The 22,305-nt window shown below is 40.9% G+C and overlaps 1 protein-coding gene across 7 annotated transcripts in view; it reads right to left on the reverse strand.

Annotated features, from left to right (window-relative positions):
- Positions 1-22,305, reverse strand: part of LOC126237523 (diphthine methyltransferase) — a 161,482-nt gene that overhangs the window by 127,803 nt on the left and 11,374 nt on the right. The window contains exon 1 of one of the 7 annotated variants that reach the window (XM_049947697.1): positions 15,593-15,746. The exons of the other annotated variants lie outside the window; for them this stretch is intronic. The gene's annotated coding sequence lies outside the window, so the exon portion shown is untranslated. Of the gene's footprint in view, positions 1-15,592; positions 15,747-22,305 lie in introns of those variants that run through there. 7 annotated transcript variants of the gene reach the window in all.

Consider the following 22,305-nt stretch of genomic DNA (forward strand, 5'->3'; position numbering starts at 1 on the left):
TCAATCTGTATATTGAGCAAGTAGTAAAGGAAACAAAAGAAAAATTCGGAGTAGGTATTAAAGTCCATGGAGAAGAAATAAAAACTTTGAGGTTCGCTGATGACTTTGTAATTCTGTCAGAGACAGCAAAGGACTTGGTAGAGCAGTTTAACGGAATGTACAGTGTCTTGAAAGTTGGATATAAGATGAACAACAACAATAGCAAAACGAGGATAATGGAATGTAGTCGAATTAAGTCGGTTGATGCTGAGGGAATTAGATTAGGAAATGAGACACTTAAAGTAATAAAGGAGTTTTGCTATTTGGGGAGCAAAATAACTGATGATGGTAGAAGTAGAGAGGATATAAAATGTAGACTGGCAATGGCAAGGAAAGCGTTTCTGAAGAAGAGAAATTTGTTAACATCGAGTATAGATTAAAGTGTCAGGAAGTCGTTTCTGAAAGTATTTGTATGGAGTGTAGCCATCCATGTATGGAAGTGAAACATGGACGATAAATAGTTTAGACAAGAAGAGAATAGAAGCTTTTGAAATGTGGTGCTACAGAAGAATGCTGAAGATTAGATGGGTAGATCACATAACTAATGAGGAGGTATTGAATAGGATTGGGGAGAAGAGGAGTTTGTGGCCCAACTTGACAAGAAGAAGGGACTGGTTGGTAGGACATGTTCTGAGGCATCAAGGGATCACAAATTTAGCATTGGAGGGCAGCGTGGAGGGCAAAAATCGTAGAGGGAGACCAAGAGATGAATACACTAAGCAGATTCAGAAGGATGTAGGTTGCAGTAGGTACTGGGAGATGAAGAAGCTTGCACAGGATAGAGTAGCATGGAGAGCTGCATCAAACCAGTCTCAGGACTGAAGACAACAACAACAACAAACAACATAAATCATTAGATATTGGCTATACATTTCTGTGAAGTATCAGAAGTGTATCATAATACTAACTTACTATCAGTCTTCACAGAAGCACAGAAGCATGCCTTACATGTCCAAAAATGTAAATAAGGTATGTGATAATTACAAACATAGGTTGATAATTTACAGTAAATGAATCACATGTGTCCAACTTTTCAGATAAAATTGACAGGGAGGATATTTAAGATCCTCTTCAATGAGCTCTTGTTCAACAAAGACAGTGAAAATTCATATAAGTCCACTTTTGTGGAACACCTCAGAATTGAGACTCACACTCTTCCTCCTCCATCCTTGCTTTACATGAAAATTTTGCATGCAGTTAACAAGGACTACAAAATAAACCTATTAGAAGAATAGACCTTGCCATTGGTGGGGAGGCTTGCGTGCCTCAGCGATACACATAGCCGTACCGTAGGTGCAACCACAACAGAGGGGTATCTGTTGAGAGGCCAGACAAATGTATGGTTCCTGAAGAGGGGCAGCAGCCTTTTCAGTAGTTGCAGGGGCAACAGTCTGGCTGATTGATCTGGCCTTGTAACACTAACCAAAACGACCTTGCTGTGTTGGTACTGCGAACGGCTGAAAGCAATGGGGAAACTACAGCCGAAATTTTTCCCGAGGGCATGCAGCTGTACTGTATGGTTAAATGATGATTGCGTCCTCTCGGGTAAAATATTCCGGAGGTAAAATAGTCCCCCATTCAGATCTCCGGGCAGGGACTACTCAAGAGGACATTGTTATCAGGAGAAAGAAAACTGGCGTTCTATGGATCGGAGTGTGGCATGCCAGATCCCTTAATCGGGCAGGTAGGTTAGAAAATTTAAAAAGGCAAATAGATAGGTTAAAGTCAGACGGTCATCTCACTAAACTTTATTTCATGATCACCTTTCTAAAACATATGTTCTGCTACAGCCGATTGATCAATATGTCCAAGGTGGCACTTCCTTTTATGTTCACCCAGATGGGTGTTGATGCTTTTGTTGTGCCTATAAAGGCCTTTCCACAACTGCATGGAATTTTATAGACACCTGGTGTAGATAGATGATGTCGTTTATCTTTTGCGGATCTTAAGCATTCTTTTATTTTTGTGGTAGGTCTGAAAACAGTTTACACATCATACTTGCTTAAAATTTTTGCAATGCAATCAGTGACCTTACTGATGAATGGTAAGAACACTTTCCCCTCGGGTTGGTGTCGATCCTCATCCGTCCTGGTTGTCAGTCTAGGATGTAGCGTACGATCTCTCTCTCTGTTGGAACACTCATTCTTCTCGAAGGTCGCTGTAAGGTGTTAAATCACATCATCTAAGTGAGCTGGTTCACATATTTTGTGTGCCCTGTCTATTAATGTTTTAATCACCCCTCTTTTATGTCTTGGGTGGTGGTTAGAATCTTTCTGCAGATAACGATCAGTGTGTGTGTCTTTTCTGGAAACCTTATGACCCAATGGTCTGTCCTTTCGTTTGATTACAGTCACTTCTAAGAAGTTCAGGTGACCATCGATTTCCTTTTCCATAGTGAAATGAATTCTTGGATTAATACTAATCAGATGTAACAGGAAGACGTCCAGTTCCTCTTCCCCATGGGTCCAAATGTATCGTCTACATAACAATACCATCTGGCTGGTCTTTTTCTAGCTGTTTGCAGTGCCCATTGTTCAGAGTTCTCCATGAACAAGTTAGCCACAGCTGGACTAAGAAGACTTCCCATAGTCAATCCGTTCATAAAAAAACATTATTATATTGAAAATAAGTTGTCGTAAGGCAATGTCTGAATAATGCCAAACTATCACCAGGAACAACGTCGGCTATACATGTGATCGCTCCATGGTGTACAATGACACCACATCAAAACTGACCACGATATCACCAGGGCCCACACTAATTGCCTTAATAATATCGATGATGTGATAAGAATTTTTAACACGACTGTTGGTTCCACCAACGTGAGGTTTCAGCAGTGAGGCAAGGTGTCCAGCTCATTCACGGGTGGGAGACCCTATTGTGCTGACTATAGGTGTCTAAGGTACCAGCGGTTTGTGGACCTCGGGTAACCCGTAGAGTCTGGGCGAGTAAGCTTCTGATTTAAAGAGTTGCTTCTTGTTGACCGAAGAGAGGGAAGACGCTTTCACCAATTGATTGGTCATTTTTAAAACCTTCGATGGTGGATCCTTCTGAAGTTGTTTGTAATTGTTGGGATCCAAAATGTCCACGATTTTTTCACGATAATCTTTACTCTTCATTACGACAGTGGTGTTGCTCTTATCTGCAGAAAGCACGATGACGTTTTCATCTGCGTTGATGTCCCTCAGTGCCTACCTTTGTGCCTGTGACAGATTACTATCAGGTGGCTTACGAGTGCACAAAATTCTAGCTGTTTCCATTCTTATAACATCAGCAGACTGCTGTGACAGCTGACAGATACCTGCCTCAACATTAGCCACAATATCTTCCGTGGGAACCATTCGGGGCGTCACTGCAAAATTTCCACCCTTAGCAAGTACTGAAACTTCATCTACAGTCAAGACTTTTTCTGACAGGTTAATAACTGTCAGAGAATTATCCTCTCTCGTGCCTCCCAAAGCGATCTTCTGTAAGCTATATTTTGTCTAATCACTGATATTTCTGCACTTACTTCCATCATTCTAAATGTAAGGTTGTCAGTCTTATTCCTATTGTCATACTGCACGGTATTACTAATGAGAATATGATGTCGAAATAGCTTACTGTTGGTTTTCACCAGTGCTCGCCGCATCTGGTGAATCCTCTCTTGTAACATTTCTGATTCCATACAGTTGTAAATTCAATGAGCTTGTACCGAGTGGAACATCCTCTTCACTTGCAGAAATTTCAGAACAGTTGACATGTCCCTACAGCGTAACAGGAAGGTGAGCAAACAGTTGTTGTGACTTCCTCTTGCACATGCTCTCAAACCGTCAAACCGATACTGACATATCCTCCCTGTAGAGGCGTTTGATCAATGATTGTCACCTGAACTACTTAGATGTGACTGTAATCAAACGAGAGGACGGATCAGTGGGTCATAAGGTTTTCAGCAAAGACACACATACTGATCGTTATCTGCAGAAAGATTCTAACCACCACCCAAGACATAAAAGAGGGGTGATTAAAACATTAATAGACAGGGCACACAAAATATGTGAACCAGCTCACTGAGATGATGAGATTGAACACCTTACAGCAACCTTCAAGAAGAATGGGTATTCCATCAGAGAGAGAGATCGTGGACTACGCCCTAGATTGACAACCAGGACAGACGAGGATCGACACCAACCCAAAGGGAAAGTGTTCTTACCATTTATCAGTAAGGTCACTGGTTGCATGGGAAAAATTTTAAGCAGGTATGATGTGGAAACTGTTTTAAGACCCATCACAAAAATAATGTTTAAGATCCGCAAAAGATAAACGACATCCTCTATCTACACCAGGTGTCTATAAAATTCCGTGCAGTTGTGGAAACGTCTATATAGGCACAACAAAAAGAAGCGTCAACACCTGTCTGGCTGAACATAAAAGGAACTGCCGTCTCGGACATATTAATAAAGTGGCTGTAGCGGAACATGTGTTTCAGGAAGGTGATCATGAAATAAAGTTTAGTGAGACGACCGTCATAGCAAAGATGTCACATTATTATGTACAAATGTTCAGAGAGGCCATTGAGATTACCAAACACTGCAATAATTTTAATAGAAAAGATGTAGGCATTAAGCTGGATAAGATATGGATGTCAACATTGCAGCAACAGCGTGACAATCGATTAATTTCAATTGAGGAAGTTGGTAATATCAGAGATCATAGCACAGCTGACGTCACGTGATTTACAGCGGCGCCCTCTGGATGGCTTATATATACGGCGCTCACTCGCGCTCTCATTACAGTTCGCCAATTTTCCTCGGAGGATCCCTTCCGCAGCCGAAGGCGAAACATCAGAGGAGAGGTTTTATGTATGGACCACGGCATCTCAGCCCGGAAGTGTTTAGTGATGAAAATATGTGTGTCCATCAGCTGCTCAAGGCCTCCACTATGTGGTGTCTGTAGTTACCTTTACTCATTTGATTATTTCTACCCAATCCAGAAATTTCCATTATAATATTCATACTGTTATCATGCCTTCTGCTTTTTGTTTTCTTTTTCCCCCGCATCAATGTATTTTTCAAGGGAAAAGATTTGAGATAGTTCTACGTCGTTTTTGAGCTTTTACCGATATTCTCGAATGCTCTAGAATACAACTTGAAAACAGTACATGTCAAATGATCCACACTCCAGCAAAAGAGTCCTACCCAACGAGTTGTGTGACATAGTAAAGATGGAGGAACAATTCAGTTGGAAAAATATATTCATTTATAGAGACAAACTACATAAACAACGAATGGCTTTGTGAGCAAACAATTTTAGCAACAAAAAATAACAGAGTTTATCACACAAATCAGCTCAAAGAGGTGTGATACTAGAGGACTGAAAAGTATTTAATTCCCACTGATACAATGATGATCCAAGGTAAAAACATGAACTTCACAACAGAATTCTTAATTCACTCAATTTTACCAGAGTGCCCTCACAAAAAGGCTTCTAAGCATAACAGAAGCATAAATATTAACAGGAAAAGAAGATACGCAAGACAGTATTCATACCATGAAGTCCAGTCATTTCAACTAACTTACCTTTCAGCTATAAAAGTCCAGTAAGTTTACCATATGGTATGTCTATTAGTAAAGAACAAGGACAAAAATTCCAATGTCACTGACTGAGCTGCGTTAATTACACAGACATCTCTACATCGTGTGTTCAACAACCATAAAACTTTTTCCATCTTTGTACCTGAAGGTAAAACACCAAATGTAGTTTATAAGAATATACCTACATGCTGGCTACCAATACTATCCAACATTGGTCCAGCTCACTTTCATGAAGACTGCTCTTCTACTGCCTTTGTCAGCAAGTTCCTAAAAATGAATCAAACCCTCTTCATGATGATTTACTCTTCCTGCTTACGAAACAATTCAAGTCCAGAAGATCTGCATATGAGAGAGTCCAAGGGCTCTTCACTGGATTTGGCTAGGGCACTGGATGGAAACATACATGGCAAGCCACGAAAACTTGTAACCACAAACTTACAGACGACCCAACTGTTAAGACCCAGGCTTTCAACATCCTTGGGGTGTATGGGTACAGCTCAACAGATTCTGGACAGGAGAAGGTGTGTGGCAATACAACATGCACAAATGGGTATTTTACGAGGTGGAATCCAAAATTTTTGGGACTGGTGCTTCCATATGGAAAGTAGGAGTAGCAGATCTTTGCACCGCTAGGTGGTGAGAGCTGCATATCTGAAAAGTCAGTATGCGGAGTGGGACTGAGGTGGGAGGACGTGTTGCGTGTCAACAGTGATTTCCATAATACTCTGTGTTTGGTGTGTGGCAATTTTATGATGGATCCGTGAACAGAACAGCGCGTGTGTATGAAATTCTGTGTGAATCTTGGGAAAAGTGCTACAGAGACCCTTGCAATGTTTCAACAGGTGTTTGGGGGACAGAGCATGAGCTGTATGCAAGTGTTTGAGTGGCATGCTCAGTTCAGGGCCAGCCATACCGACGTCAAAGATGATGCTCACACTCGAAGGTCTGTTAGCCGCACAACGCCAGACACTGTTGCCAAACTTCAACAATTGGTTCGTGCGGATCGACGTCAAACCATTTGAGACCTTGAGGATGAAGCGGGTATTGGTTATGGGACATGTCAACGAATGTTGAGTGATGAATTCGGTACGCATCGTGTCGCCGCAAGCATCTGCTGATCTAACTTTCTTGTCACGGGTTATCACCAGCGACGAGAGCTGGATTTACGGTAATGACCCAGAGACAAAGTAACAATCGTCCCAGTGGAAGAGCTCGGGCTCTTCGAGACCTAAAAAAGCGAGACAGGTGAAGAGCAAAGTGAAGAGCATGATCATCGATTTCTTTGATACCAAGAGAATTGTGCACAAAGAATTCGTCCCACCCAACCAAACAGTGAATTCCACATACTACTGTGACGTTTTGCGACGGCTCCGTGATAATGTGTGGCAACGGCGGCCCGAACTTTGGCGTCGTGGAACTGGCTGCTGCATCACAACAACGCGCCCTGTCACATGTCCTTGCTCACCAGGACCTTTTTGGCAAAAAACAACATGGCAGTTTTACCCCACCCACTGTACTCGCCAGATCTGGCACCTTGTGACTTTCCGCTATTCCCAAAACTGAAATTCAAGTTGAAAGGCCATCAGTTTGACACAATAAAGAGGATTCAAACTACTTCAAGGGTGATGGTGACCATTAGTCCAAAGGTAAGGTTTTCAACAGATGGCAGCACCAGTCCCAAAAATTTTGGGTAGCACCTCATACACCAACAGCAATGTGTGACTGTCGTGATATTCAGTGAGTCACATTGTAAATGAGTGCCCCAACAGATGCTCTCTGGTGGTATCAAGAGCCTGCATGAAGCATTTGATGAGGCACTCCGTCGGATTGAGTTTTCTGACATTTGCGTATAGTCTGCGCTGTCGAATGGTTATACAGAGTGCTGAAGGAGGAATGGTGGGATATGACAGGAATGTTCACATAGAAAAGAGACTGCTTTATACGTATTTAGGCCTTTTTCCAGTTAGAGCACATTTAATGTGCATTTGGTTTCGGGCTAGTGGTGCACACGGAAGCAATCTATCACCCAACCTTTTTGATGTTTTCTTCTAGCTCAACCTACCTTGTTACTTTCAACCTCTTCGCTCTGTTCACCTTCCGACCACTAAACAATCCCATTGAACACACAGTTGTCCACGGTGTGTTGTGCATAAAGTAGTGCAACGGACTGAGAATGTATTAGAGAGAAGCAGCAGTTAACCATGTTTGTACACATGCTGGCTAAAATATTACAAGTCTACAATAATGAAAACTATGGTTTACCACACAGAGTTTTCAGGATGTTACATGAAACAGTTATTCTTCTAAGTTCCCATTTTTCTCCTGAACGTGTGCAGGAATAGCAGCACATTGTTAAACAGCGCAGCATAGTCCCACTATCAGCACGCACAGCAACTTTCGCCACATATTATTTGATGTGTATGATAATGCTTAGAGACGAATGTGTTAAAATAACATATTCTGTAACCGATACTTAGTAAACTTTACAACATGCATTTTACAATTTGTTTTATATGTGTAAACCTGTCAATATACTCAACAATACAGAAAATAAATAACAATCTACATTATATGTGTTCTATCCTGCAAACCATTTGGAATAAGGCGTATGTCAATATGATGTTTTTTGCTTCAAATGATTGTTCCTGTCATATCCCTGAATATTCACTATTGCTTCTGGGAGTGTATAGTGTAAATAGCAGCACACATGCAATATATGTAAAACAGTGTTGTTATTTTAACTGTTGCACACAATAATAGTAATAAAAATAAGTGATTGAACATTTTTTTTAAAATATTAAGAAGAGAGTCCACAAAGAGAAAAGTTTATAAGTAAAAAAAAAGTGCAATAGTGAATGTTGTTCTGCTGAAGTACACATTGTTGCTAACACAGCAATCCTACTATGGACTAAATGCAAATGGGTCTTGCTTATAATATTGTGGGAGTCGCCAGAGGAACATCTTTGAATGCACAGTGAAACACAGCAATATTCTGTGGTGACAACTGCACAGCCAATTTGCTTTACTCTTTGATTTTTATTACTATTCTTGGTACTGACTTAGATTTTTCAGTTGACTGATGATCGAGGTTATGGAAATAAAAAGTTATTGTCTGACTACTTCGTTGTATCTCTTTAGGAGACAGAGATAAGCTGTAGTTGGCTATAAGTGGTGACCCCATATGCCGAATTCCGTTTTACACAAGCAAATGCAGCACCATTTGGTGTCGTCCGTGTGGCACACAGAGTACTACGGATTGGCACGATGCTTTGTTGAAGTACATTGAAGATTTACGATGTGACATTGAAAACCAGGAAAATGCAGCGCTGAACTTTTCTATTGCATCAAGGAATGGCAATTCATCGGATTGCACTAGCAAGATGAAGATACGTCCACCGCAGTTCATTCCTGATAATCCTGAATTATGGTTTGTAATGCTCGATCTGACTTTTCAGCATCACAGCACTGTAAACGAAGATACCAAATTTATGATCGCTGTTCATGCGCTTGACAATAAAACAGCAACAATCAGTACAGATATAATACTCAGCCCACCCGCCACGCATAAGTATATGCACTTTAAACAGTTACTCCTTGAGCGGCTATGTCAGCCAGTGGAACAATGTATCCAAGAAGCACTACATGGTGGAAAGAGAGGAGACAAGTTGCCTTTGGAATTTTGACAGCACCTGTGTAGCTTAGCCGACAACACTGAGTTGCCAGATATGATGCTGCAACACGTATGATATGTATAGTTGTCAGAGGCAGTTACAATGGCTGTGGTGCTTTCTGACACAGGAGATATTTCATCGTTACTCTCACTAGCCGACAAGGTCTATGCTTCATTAGATGCAGGGCATACGTCATCTGTGACATTCAAATGTACCAGTACATACATTCATGAAGCTGCATGGATTCAACAATGCCAACGAATGGATGTTACTCAACAACTGGACGAGCTACAAAATCACACTGACGACTTGTGGTGATAGATATCGACATTACTTGGAGGCAATGTAACCGCATACAAGAAGATCAAGGAAGATGGCAATGTGCCTAAGCAACATATCCACTAGTACCACCATCATTTCAGAAACAAGGCGACGTGATGCACATCACCCTGCATTCACCCAAATGGCAACAATGGCTGCTGATAGGAGCCGCCAGTTGCGAGTTCAAGCACCAGCACCTACCACTGCGAGGTGAGAGTGTTGACAGACACCTACTAGTTAGCAAGCTTTCTTCTTTACCCTTGCTGTCCCACTGACTTTTTGTCACAGATGTTAAATCCAACCGCACTTGGCTAATCGACTCAGGCTCAGACGTCAGTGCATTGCCAGTTAGAAGTTGTGATGTGAAGATTCCTCCGTCTCAATCAAAGATCACAGCAGCAAACCAGACTTCAGTAATGACTTGTGGAAAATGCCAGACAGACGTAGACCTTGGTATTCAAGGTAATTCACCATGGTCTTTCGTGTTTGCCGATGTGTCAGATGCAATATTGGGAGCGGATTTCTTGTTTCATTATACAGTTGAAGTAGATATTGGCTCGTTGAGTATCCGCCAGGGTAAGTGGTGCATTAAAGCCACCCTAGGACAAGGTTCTCTGCCTACATACGATGACAGACAGGGAGTGACACCACACATTGCAAAGTGTGAATCCGTGCCGTGTGCGCAGACAGGTAAGCGCAACATTGTCCATCACATCAGGACTACACCCAGTCAAACAGTATCTCAGCGCCCATGCCAGTAATCTCCTGATCATTTCGTTGCAGTGAAGGCTGAATTCGAAGAATAATTGCACTCGGGAGTACTCTGTAGGTCCAACAGCCCTTGGTCATCACCACTTCATCTAGTAGAGAAGAAAGACAGGTTCTGGAGACTGCCGGGCATTCAATACCAGTACTATCCCTGATAGCTATTCAATACCACATATTAGGGATTTTACATATGCGTTGGCAGGCGCGACCATTTTCTTGTCACTGATTGTCAGAAAGCATATCACGGTATACTGGTAGCACCTTCTGATATATTGAAGAAAGCTGTCCCAACACAATTTGAGTTATTCAAATACCTCTGTATGCCGTTTGGTTTGAAAAATGTTGCACAAACTTGGTAATGGTTTGTCTACGAAGTACTAAGAGGTTTACCGTAATGCTTCGCTTACCTTGATGATGTCCTGGTCTTTACGGTGTCCAAGAAATTGCACGACCTGTATCTAAAGACCAAAACATTCTACATCTCTAGATCCATACTCCGCAAGCCACCTGACAGTGTGTGGCGGAGGGTACCTTGAGTACCTCTATCGGTTCTCCCTTCTATTCCAGTCTCGTATTGTTCGTGTAAAGAATGGTTGTCGGTATGACTCTGTGTGGGCTCTAATCTCTCTGATTTTATCCTCATGGTCTCTTTGCAAGATATACGTAGGAGGGAGCAATACACTGCCTGACTCCTCGGTGAAGGTATGTTCTCGAAACTTCAACAAAAGCCAATACCGAGCTACGGAGCATCTCTCTTGGAGACTCTTCCACTGGAGTTTATCTATCATTTCCGTAACGCTTTTGCGATTACTAAATGATTCTGTAACGAAGCGCGCTGCTCTCTATTGGATCTCCTCTATCTCTTCTATCAACCCTATCTGGTATGGATCCCACACCGGTGAGCAGTATTCAAGCAGTGGGCGAACAAGCGTACTGTATCCTACTTCCTTTGTTTTCAGATTGCATTTCCTTAGGATTCCTCCAATGAATCTCAGTCTGGCATCTGCTTTACCGACGATCAACTTTATATGATCATTCCATTTTAAGTCACTCCTAATGCGTATTCCCAGATAATTTATGGAATTAACTGCTTCCAGTTGCTGACCTGCTATATTGTAGCTAAATGATAAGGGATCTTTCTTTCTATGTATTCGCAGCACATTACACTTGTCTACATTGAGATTTAATTGCCATTCCCTACACCATGCGTCAATTCGCTGCAGATCATCCTGCATTTCAGTACAATTTTCCATTGTTACAACCTCTCGATATACCACAGCATCATCCACAAAAAGCCTCACTGAACTTCCGATATTATCCACAAGGTCTTTTATATATATTGTGAATAGCAATGGTTCTACGACACTCAACTGCGGCACACCTGAAATCACTCTTACTTTGGAAGACTTCTCTCCATTGAGAATGACACGCTGCGTTCTGTTATCTAGGAACTCCTCAATCCAATCACACAATTCGTCTTATAGTCCATATGCTCTTACTTTGTTCATTAAACGACTGTGGGAACTGTATCGAATGCCTTGCGGAAGTCAAGAAACACAGCATCTACCTGGCAACCCGTATCTATGGCCCTCTGAGTCTCGTGGACGAACAGCGCGAGCTGGGTTTCACACGATCATCTTTTTCAAAACCCATGTTGATTCCTACAGAGTAGATTTCTAGTCTCCAGAAAAGTCATTATACTCAAACATAATACATGTTCTAAAATTCTACAACCGATCGACGTTACAGATATAGATCTATAGTTCTGCACATCTGTTCAATGTCCCTTCTTGAAAACGGGGATGACCGGTGCCCTTTTCCAATCCTTTGGAACGGTACGCTCTTGTAGAGACCTACAGCACACCGCTGCAAGAAGGGGGGCAAGTTCCTTCATGTACTCTGTGTAAAATCAAACTGGTTTCCCATCAGGTCCAGCAGCCTTTCATCTTTTGACCAATTTTAATTGTTTCTCTATCCCTCTGTCGTCTATTTCGATATCTACCATTTTGTCATCTGTGCGACAATCTAGAGCAGGAACTACAGTGCAGTCTTCCTCTGTGAAACAGCTTTGAAAAAAGACATTTAGTATTTCGGCCTTTAGTCTGTCATCCTCTGTTTCAGTACCATTTTGGTCACAGAGTGTCTGGACATTTTGTTTTGATCCACCTACCGCTTTGACATAAGACCAAAATTTCTTAGGATTTTCTGCCAAGTCAGTACACAGATCTTTACTTTCGAATTCATTGAACGCCTCTCGCATAGCCCTCCTCACACTACATTTCGCTTCACTTAATTTTTGTTTGTCTGCAAGGTTTTGGCTATGTTTGTTTGCTGTGAAGTTCCCTTTGCTTCCGCAGCAGTTTTCTAACTCGGTTGTTGTACCACGGTGGCTCTTTTCCATCTCTTACGATCTTGCTTGGCACATACTCATCTAACGCATATTGTACAATGGTTTTGAACTTTGTCCACTGATCCTCAACACTATCTGTACTTGAGACAAAACTCTTGCGTTGAGCCTTCAGGTACTCTGAAATCTGCTTTTTGTCACTTTTGCTAAACAGAAAAATCTTCCTACCTTTTTTAATATTTCTATTTACGGCTGAAATCATCAGTGCAGTAACCGCTTTATGATTGCTGATTCCCTGTTCTGCATTAACTGTTTCAAATAGTTCGGATCTGTTTGTCACCAGAAGGTCTAATATGTTATTGCCACGAGTCGGTTCTCTGTTTAACTACTCAAGGTAGTTATCAGATAAAGCACTTGAAAAAATTTCACTGGATTCCTTGTTTCTGCCTCCCGTTATGAACGTTTGAGTCTCCCAGTCTATATCCGGCAAATTAAAATCTCCTCCCAGAACTATAACATGTTGGGGAAATCTACTCGAAACGTTTTCCAAATTATCCTTCAGGTGCTCAGCCAGAACAGCTGCTGAGCCAGGGGGCCTATAGAGACATCCAATTACCATGTCTGAGCCTGCTTTAACGGTGACCTTCACCCAAATTATTTCACATTGATGCATATGCCATTTCAGTCAATGAATCAAAGTGTTTACTTCAACGGCGTGAGGTGCCATCCTTAGGATACTCACTGACTATCGAAGAGATGGCTCGCCCTGGCGATTATCACCACCTACACAGGTTCCTTGGAGCAGTTAAATTCTACAGACATCATCTGCCTAATGCAGTGGCCATCCAGGCACCTTTGACATCAGCAATAGCTGGCAAGGACACAGTGGGCAAACAGCGTTTGCAGTGGACACCAGAGATGTTGATGACATTTGATAAGACCAAGGCACATCTACGTCAGGCAATCATGTAGGCACACCCAGTTCCTCAGGCGCAGCTCGCAATTGTTGTGGGCATTAGACAGTAAGCCATTGGCGCAGCTCTACACCGTCGTGTCGAAGGCGATTGGCTTCTCGTCTCGTAAGCTTATGTCATAACAATGGAGCACTTCCAAGAGGGAGTTGCTGGTAATTTATGAAGCTGTTAGAGATTTCTGGCCACAAATGGAAGCCAGGCCATTCACAGTTTATCATAGATCACAAGCCAATTACTTTTGCCTTCAGAATGATCAAGGATGGCTGCTCACCACGAAAATTTAGACAACTTGAATTCATCGCCCAATTCACGACAGACCTGTAGCATATAAAACGAGCTGAGAATGTCGTGGTGGATTTCCTGCCTCAGTTGGAATCAATCTCTCAGGCTATTGACTACAAGGAGTTTGCTGTTGTGCAAGAGACACACCAAGTCGCAAAATTCCATTGCGACAGTACATCCGGGTTACATCTGCAGCAAATACAACCTGCAGGTGAACGTTTGTTAGTTTGGTGAGACGTATCACACTGAAAACCGAGACCTATTGTACTTAAGAAACTGCGACCACAAATATTTGACAGCATCCACGGGATGGCTTATCCAGGAATAAACGCCAGTGCCAAACTGATGACGGACAAATTCGTGTGGCCCAATATAAAGGACTGCCGTAGTAGGGCAAAAACGTGCTTACGTTGTTAGAGGGCCGAGGTTGGACAACATGTGCACAAAGCAGTAGGAGGCTCCCCACTTACGATACAACGTTTCACACATGTGCGCCTGGACACTGTAGGACCACTACTGCCGTTGGAAGGATACCGTCACCCCCTCACAGCAGTGGACCACTTCACCAGATGGGCACAGGCGATTTAGTTATGACACATTTCCACGGAAATGGTGGCACGGGTATTTCTTTCATCATGTATCGCACATTTCGGTTGCCCTTTACATATCACCACAGACCGGGGACGTCAATTCTAATCGACACTATTCTCAGAATTGGCCAACCTCTACCATTTACACAATCATCATACCACAGCTTACCACCCAAAAAGCAATGGAATGGTGAAACATTGGCACAGAATAAAATTGGCATAGAATAAAAGCCGCATTTATCTGCTACGCACAGTCTTGGTCGTCAGCTTTGTCATTGGTTTTGTTGGGTTTTTGTACAGCATTGAAAGCAGATTTAGGAGTATCCACTGCAGAACTGGTTTGTGGTGAACCCTTAAGACTGCCTGCAGAATTCTTCACTGATCAAACTGGTGCATGACATACCAAATTGCTTTATGTACTCCAAATGGTGCTCAAGCATATGGCCAGACTTTGCCCATCCGCTGTCTCGAGACATGGGGCAGTACTTATGTTCATGTACACATGTGATGCTATAGACACACACACTTTCCAGTCACCACAGCAGCCCCCATTTTCTGGACCCTACAGAGTTCTCTCCCGGGATGAACATGCCATTCATATAGATCAAAGTGGGAAGACCCAAGTGGTATCGTTGGAATGGGTCAAATCTACACCGTTACCGACCGAAGATGGTGTACACACTGAATACGAAGTGTCACCTTCCACACTACTGGACACGGACGATACTGTCTCGCTGCCACAAAAGGAAGTAGTACCGTCGCTGCCAGCAACCGGAGGCTGAAGAAGTTCAAGCAGTGCCTTCAGTACGTACGAGAGGTGGACGTTGGGTGAAATATAAATACCCTTACACTCCCAGAGCTCTGCTCTACTGGGGAAGGGCAAGGGGCTGGAGGGACAGCTGTATGTGAGTCACCAGAAGAACATCTGCGAATGCCCAGCGAAACACAGCATTATTCCGTGGCAATGTGCACATGAACAATCTGCTTTATGCTTTGATTTTTATTAGTATTCTCGGTATTGACTTACATTTTTCAGTTGATCGGTGTTCATGCTTAAGGAAACAAGTTATTGCCTGACCACTTCATTGTATCTCTGGAGATAAGCTTTAGTTGGCTAAAATATGATGACTCTCAGCCTGTTGCATTAATCACACAGTTTGTTCCTGGTTTAAGATGGGAGCATGCAAGGTGCAACGGTTCCTGCAAATAAAATTCTTTCATACCCACAATCCTGTACTTTCTCTATTTCATTCCACATGATAACAAAGTCAGGCAAACTGGGTATGAAACAAACTGTTTAGTGCAAACTCACAAATAGGTAAAGTTAATGCTTTAAATTTATATACATACATTATAGCTACAAGAAAAGCTAGGCTTTCACATGTAACATTGGTCCCAAAAAAAATTGTTTTCTTCTTCCAAGTATATGGTCAGTTAGGATCCCAGGAGCACAGCTTAAATTGCAGTACCTGAATATTTCTGACAAGCACGATTATGAATTTGTAATCTATGAAAGAACTACAATAAATACAAAAAAACTAAGCTTGAAGCTTGGTCTTTTTAGCATATGTTGCCCTTTAAGACATACCAAACACAAAAGTGCCAGTAAAATAGCAAATAATGGCTTAAATGACTGGTCTCCTAAGGCCTGAAATTTTACTAAGTTGCTGGTCCTCAGAGTGTTTAAGTTTTGAATGAGAGTCAAAAGTTCTACGATTTAAGAAATTCATCACCCATTCTCACATGCAACATAATTCACTGACTTTGAAATGCAATGCTTCCCAAATCACCGTTCACAATATTTTCTCGCAGTCTATTAGAAATATAAACAGTCGTGACATCAGGCTCATCGAAAGCAGTTTGTTGTTCATCCTCACCCTAAAACCTTTGACACATTTTGGACTTGGCAGACGATTGTGAGTGCACTCGTGTTTTGTGGTTATAAATGGTGCACTTTCTTTGCAACTGCAGTTATATTTTGAAGTTATTCTTCCATTTATGTTTTATTGCTGTGGTATTATTCTGTAGTGGTGGGCAAAAGTAAATTCTTTGTTAAAGTTCTTACCAGCCATATTACAAAAATTTAACTGAAAACTAAAACAATGAAAAATTTCCGGAATTCTAACAAATTTAAAGATGATAAAAATCATGAGTTTTTCCTGGATTTCCCAGGGTGCATACACACTGTAACACATTAATTTGATCAAAACTCAAATACCATATGGCAGCATATTTGTTTCCTGCAAATGCACCATTCTGGCATTAATGGCAAGAAACTCAAGTGACATATATTGTCTCAGCCATGAAAAAAGAAATACACTTTGTTTCATAGTAGTGACATATTTAGACCAATAGTAGTTGCTTCATGGGATTTGTATGGGTTGAAAGAATCAGACATTATACAGTGTTTCAAAGGAGCACTTGACAATGTTTGACTGAAATGGGGAAACAGAACAGAGAAGAAGGTGAGTAGGCAACTATGAAGGATGAAATAGTGAAGACTGTGTATGAAATACGTAGGTAAGAAGACAAGGCATAGCAGAAATTCTTGGATAACAAAAGAGATATTGAATTTAATTGAAAAAATGACGAAGTTTAAAAATGCAACAGGCTAAAGGGAATACAGTCATCTAACAAATGAGATTGGTAGAAGGGGCAAGGTGGCTAACCAGGAATGGCTCAAGGGCAAATGCAGGGCTGTAAAGAAATATAGAACTAGAGGAAAGATAAATACTGCTACACGAGGATTAAAGAAACCTTTAAAGAAAAGGAAAGCAGCTGTGTGAATATCAAGAGCTAAGGCAGCAAGCCAATACTAAGTAAAGAACAGAAGTCTGAAGAGTGGAAGGAATAGAGGGACTCTCTCTACAAGGGAAATCAACTTGAAGACAGTATTATAGAAACGAAAGAGGAAGCAGATGAAAATGAGATGGGAGATATGATACTCCAAAAAGAATTTGATAGAATGCTGAAAGATATTAATAAAAACAAGGCCCCTAGAGTAGACGACATTCTCTCAATTACTGTGATCCTCGAGAGAGCCAATCGTAACAAAGCTATTTTTTCTGCTGCGCAAGATATATGAGGCAGATGAAATCCCCTTAAACTTCAAGAAGTTAACAGGACCAGTTCCAACCAAAGCAGGCACTGACAGGTGCAAATATTACCAAACTATCAATTTAATATGTCACAGGTGCAAAATATTGACCCAATTTACTTACAAAAGACTAGAGAAAATGGTAGAAGCTGACCTTGGGGTATCTTTCTGACAGGTGTAAATATTCCCGAGCTGTTTTTCTTGGAGATTAGTTGGAGCTCCGAAGAAATGTAGAAATAATTGAGGCAATACAGACCCTATGACTTACCTTACAAGACAGACTGAAGCAAGGCAAAACTATATTTACATCATTTTTCAACTTAGAGAAAGCTTTTGACGACATTAAGTGGAATACGCTCTGAAATTCTGGAGGTCGTATGGATAAATTACTGGCAGTAAAAATTTACACACAGTCTGTACAAAAACCATGTTACAGTTTTAACACTCAAAGGGCACCTAAGAAAAGCGGTAGTTGAGAGGAGAGTGAGACAGGATTGCATCCTATCCCAAGTGTTATTCAACCTATATACTGAACAAGCAATAAAGGAAAACAAGAATTTGGCATAGTAATTAAAGTTCAGAAAGAAGAAATAAAAACTTTCAGGTTTGCTGATGACACTGTTATTCTGTCAGACACAGACTTGGAAGAGCAGCTGAACAACAATAGAGGGTGTCCTGAAAAGCGGGTTAGGATGAGCAGCGAAAAAAAAGCAAAATGAGGGTAATAGAATTTAGTTGAGACAAATCAGGTGTTGCAGAGGAAATTAGATTATAAAAAGATACACTAAAATCAGTAGATGAGCTTTGGTAATTGGACTGCAAAATAGCTAATGATAATGAAGTAAAAAGTATATGAAATGTAGACTGCTTATAAAAAGGAAATAATTTCTGAAAAAGAGGGATTTGTTAACACTGAATATAAATTTAAGTCATGGAAGTCTTTTCTGAAGTTATCTGTATGGAGTGTAGCCTTGCAGGGAAGTGAAACGCGAGTAACGCGCAGCTCGAGATGAGAACAGAAGTTATTGAAATGTGGCATTATATAAGAATGCTAAATATTGGACGAGTAGAGCGTGTAACTAATAAAGAGGTACTCAACTGAATTGCCCCCCCCCCCTCCCCCCATGAACCACGGACCTTGCTACTGGTGCTTGCGTGCCTCAACGATACAGACAGCCGTACTGTAAGTGCAACCACAACGGAGGGGTATCTGTTGAGAGGCCAGACAAACGTATGGTTCCTGAAAAGGGCAGAAGCCTTTTCAGTAGTTGCAGAGGCAACAGTCTGGATGATTAACTGATCTGGCCTTGTGACACTAACCAAAACGGCCTTGCTGTGCTGGTACTGCGAACGGCCGAAAGCAAGGGGAAACTACAGCCGTAATTTTTCCCGAGGGCATGCAGCTTTACTGTATGGTTAAATGATGATGGCGTCCTCTTGGGTAAAATATTCCGGAGGTAAAATAGTCCTCCATTCGGATCTCTGTGAGGGGACTACTCAAGAGGACGTCATTATCAGGAGAAAGAAAACTGGCGTTCTACGGATCGGAGCGTGGAATGTCAGATCCCTTACGGGCAGGTAGGTTAGAAAATTTAAAAAGGGAAATGGATAAGTTAAAGTTAGATATAGTGGGAATTAGTGAAGTTCGGTGGCAGGAGGAACAAGACTTCTGGTCAGGTGAATACAGGGTTATAAATACAAAATCAAATAGGGGTAATACAGTAGTCGGTTTAATAATGAATAAAAAAAATAGGAGTGTGGGTAAACTACTACAAACAGCATAGTGAGTGCATTATTGTGGCCAAGGCAGATACGAAGCACACGCCTAACACAATAGTACAAGTTTATATGCCGACTAGCTCCACAGATGATGAAGAGATTGATGAAATGTATGATGAGGTAAGAGAATTTTTAAGATAGTGAAGGGAGACGAAAATTTAATAGTCATGGGTGACTGGAGTAGGAAAAGGAAGAGAAGGAAACGTAGTAGGTGAATATGGAATGGGGGTAAGGAATGAAAGAGGAAGCCGCCTGGTAGAATTCTGCACAGTGCATAACTTAACCATAGGTAACACTTTGTTCTAGAATCATAAAAGAAGATTGTATACATGGAAGAAACCTGGAGATACTGACAGGTTTCAGATAGATTATATAATGGTAAGACCGAGATTTAGGAACCAGGTTTTAAATTGTAAGACATTTCCAGGGACATATGTGGACTCTGACCACACTCTATTGGTTATGAACTGTAGATCAAAACTGAAGAAACTGCAAAAAGGTGGGAATTTAAGTAGATGGGACCTGGATTAATTGACAGAACTAGAGGTTCTACAGAGTTACAGGGAGAGCATTAGGGAACGATTGACAAGAATGGGGGAAAGAAATACAGTAGAAGAAGAATGGGTCGCTTTGAGAGACGAAATAGCGAAGGCAGCAGAGAATGAAGTAGGTAAAAAGACGAGGGCTAATAGAAATCCTTGGGTAACAGAAGAGATACTGAATTTAATTGATGAAAGGAGGAAATATAATAATGCAGTAAATGAAGCAGGCAAAAAGGAATACAAACGTCTCAAAAATGAGATCGACCGGAAGTGCAAAATGGCTAAGCAGGCATGGCTAGAGGACAAATGTAAGGATTTAGAGGCTTATCTCACCAGGGGTAAAATAGATACTGCCTACAGGACGATTAAAGAGACCTTTGGAGAAAAGAGAACCACTTGTATGAATATAAAGAGCTCAGATGGAAACCCACTTCTAAGCATAGAAGGGAAAGCAGAAAGGTGGAAGGAGTATATAGAGGGTCTATACAAGGGCGAGGTACTCGAGGGGAATATTATGGAAATGGAAGAGGATGTGGATGAAGATGAAACAGGAGATATGATACTGCGTGAAGAGTTTGACAGAGCACTGAAAGACCTGAGTCGAAACAAGGCCCCGGGAGTACACAACATTCAATTAGAACTACTGACGGCCTTGGGAGAGCCAGTCCTGACAAAAACTCTACCATCTGGTGAGAAAGACGTATGAGATAGGCAAAATACCCCCAGACTTCAAGAAGAATATAATAATTCCAATCCCAAAAAAAGCAGGTGTTGGCAGATGTGAAAATTACCGAACTATCAGTTGGACAAGCCATGGCTGCAAAATACTAACACAAATTCTTTATAGATGAATGGAAAAACTGGTAGAAGCCGAGCTCAGGGAAGATCAGTTTGGATTCCGTAGAAATGTTGGAACATGAAATTTACAGAGCAACTTGACCAAAAGGAGGGACTGGTTTGTGGGACACATTCTACAGCATCAAGTAATTGTGTGTTTGGTTTTGGAAGGAAGTGTGGTGGGTAAAGATGACAGTGAGACCAAGGTATGAACATAACAGGTAGGCTCAAATGGATGTGGCTTGCAGTAGTTTTACATAGATCACAGGGTAGACTACAATGGAGAGTTGCTTCAAATCAGTCTTCAGACTGAAGACAACAACCACCACCACCACCACCACCACCACCAACAACAACAACAACAACAACAACAACAACAACAAAAATTGCTACTTAAACACTGTTTATTTCAGAGTAATCACCTACAGACAAGCACAGTGACAATAATTATATGTCAGAAACAAGGTTAACATATATCTCTTTGTCGGGGGTAAACATTAAACTCATCCCAGATACTATACAATACAATAATACTAGCAAAATACTATTTCATTCTGAGATATTGAAATACAGTATACAGCATTTAGAATCTACAGTCAGGACAGGAGATATTCTTATATTAATATTTATTCTCACTACAAACATTTCATTCAACTATAGTATAATACAGCTTTCAGCAAAACTACAAACATTGGCATTAGATTTCATCACAAAACCATTTACAAATACAATTTGAGTATCTCTACTAAAAAATTATAAATTAAACTGATTATTCTCAATATCACGATACTTTTAAGGAACATATTTCATGAATAATCAGTCAGTTAACAGATGCATTGTGTGTGTGTGTGTATACTGTCTGTATATGTTAACATTTCCATTACACAGTTAGCAGGTAATTTACAATAAAAATTTCCACAAATAAGTTTGTATTGTTCAGCTTTAATCACTTCAAAACATAACACCAAAAATGTGTCTAAGATTGCCTCATGTCTGCTGCTTAATTCTGCTACAAAAACCATAAGAAAATAGGATTTTTTAGATCATATGATAGTTAAGGCATGATACTATTTACCATAGGAACAATAGACTATGGTAGCTAACATTCTCAAAACTGTCGACATTCACAAATAATAGCACATAACTCGCATTAGCTGCAAAATGTAGACTAACACAGCATATTGTGTACAAATAAAGTGGTGCCAACATATGCTCACAAGATGTATGGATGATACCTTCATATAAGAGAAAAATAAGAGAAAAAGTGTTTCCAACAGCATTATATGACTAACAAATTTTTGTACTGAAGTTTGTTAATGAGATTACCTGAGGACATGAGGCACTAAATACATCATCTTTATTTTCAGTTGGGTAACAGGGAAGCAGTCAAACTTTGGAGATACATGTTACTGTGCATAATGCAGAAATTTAAAAATGTTATCTGTTTAGTGATTCCATTTTTCTGATATATCAGTGCCATTCATA

Source organism: Schistocerca nitens, chromosome 2 (genome assembly GCF_023898315.1).
Source record: "Schistocerca nitens isolate TAMUIC-IGC-003100 chromosome 2, iqSchNite1.1, whole genome shotgun sequence".
NCBI classification, from domain to species: Eukaryota; Metazoa; Arthropoda; class Insecta; order Orthoptera; family Acrididae; genus Schistocerca; species Schistocerca nitens.